The following is a 1,611-nucleotide window of genomic DNA, read 5'->3' on the forward strand; positions in this document are numbered from 1 at the left end:
ACAAATTCCGAAGGCAAGCTCAAATTCCTCTCTTAAAAATTTAGAATTCAGGATTCAGTTTTAAGGGTTAGACATGAGCAGAATTCACAAGAGTTCCGGATTTGTCTTGAAACATTTGAATAATTTCAGTAGTGCCACGCTGGGGCTCTCAAAGGAAGCGAAAGTGGGACTTTAGAGAAGCGGTATAGGAAGAGAAATGAGCCTGTGAAGTTTGGTGTTGGAGAAAACTCCTGCCATAGACAGCTATGAAAACAAATCCTATCAGAGCTGAAGAAGCTTCTTGGATGAGAAATGAAACGTCTTCACAGAAAAAAACGTAGTCCAGTTGCCTCCAAAAAAAAGCACCTTTAGGACAACTATGATCTGGATGACTGAGAATCTCTACAGATAATGAAAACAAACATATAATCAAAGAAATCAATCCAGAGTTGTCACTCAAAGCATAAATAACCAGGAACAAATTATCCTACTTCGGACACATTGTGCAAAGACCTAACTCCATAGCTGTGATGCTGGGAAAGGTGGAAGACAAGAAGAGAATGAATGGGTTAAGTTACAATGGCAATGAGTGTACCAATTGGGAGACTTGAAAGAACAGGTTAGGGACAGATGTCATGGGGAAAATTTATGTGGTTTCTATGATTGAAAATGACTTAATGGCACATAATCAACCAATACTGGAACACACACAAAACCCTTTTTTGCAGCTACTGATCCACAACTGAATCAGAAATCTACGACCAACAAATTCGAATGTAAACATTTTTTGAAAACAAATTTATTTATTTTGAATATTCAAACTAAATATGTTCACTTATTTAGGAATAACACATTAACTGCATACTCTACTGCATTCCACACGAATTGCTTCTCTTAAGCAAATGAGTACATTGAGTGTCTTAAAGAGCATTGCTGTTCCTGAAGGAGTGTACAATTCCAACTATATTCAAATTATTCCTAGAACAGTAACAGACTGTGAATCAATAATAGACTGTGTGACCCATTAGATATTTTTGGAATTCAATGATTATTATTTTAGGAGAATTTTGTAAATGCAGTGATCCTGTTAAGGATATATTATGGAAGACAGGGAGAAAAATAAACTCTTGAAATAGCTGCACAAATACTATATTTTTGAAAATCTCCAAAACAAAACATACTTGAGGCTGTAGCAAATGCCAATCTGTGTGAACTGTCACCTGTCAAACCAAGGCGGCATTCATTTGCATGAGATACTTTGCTTTTTGTCGTTTAACAGAGAAACCATAAACCAAACCATAAACCAGAAAATCTGTCTACCGCGACTCTTGCTATCTTTGCACACAACAGTACATATTAGAAGGGGGGGGGAGGAGAATGTTTGGACCCTATGAAGCCCGTCCTCGGATTACAATTCACGGCAAGATTTTTCCCTAAGTAAAATTAGCCGGACAAGGGGATCCCGCATGAAGTTCCACTATACGGCTAAGCATGCGCAAATGTTGTGCCGAAGGACCAGAAGCCTTTGCACGACGCTAATGGGAAAGGAAATGAGGTTTTGAAGCGATAGGAAGTAGCCGAGAAACGCGAGCTCCGCGCAAGCGCGATAATAATCCCGTGCCTCTCTTTCAG

General features: G+C 38.7%; 1 protein-coding gene across 2 annotated transcripts in view; it reads left to right on the forward strand.

Moving 5' to 3' along the window:
• REST (RE1 silencing transcription factor) overlaps positions 1 to 1,611 on the forward strand; it is a 55,314-nt gene that overhangs the window by 53,613 nt on the left and 90 nt on the right. The gene's annotated exons all lie outside the window — the stretch shown is intronic.

This window comes from Thamnophis sirtalis, unplaced genomic scaffold, assembly GCF_051295495.1.
Source record: "Thamnophis sirtalis isolate CommonGarterSnake01/CBP01778 unplaced genomic scaffold, rThaSir2_p1.2 scaffold_5, whole genome shotgun sequence".
Lineage (NCBI taxonomy): Eukaryota > Metazoa > Chordata > Lepidosauria > Squamata > Natricidae > Thamnophis > Thamnophis sirtalis.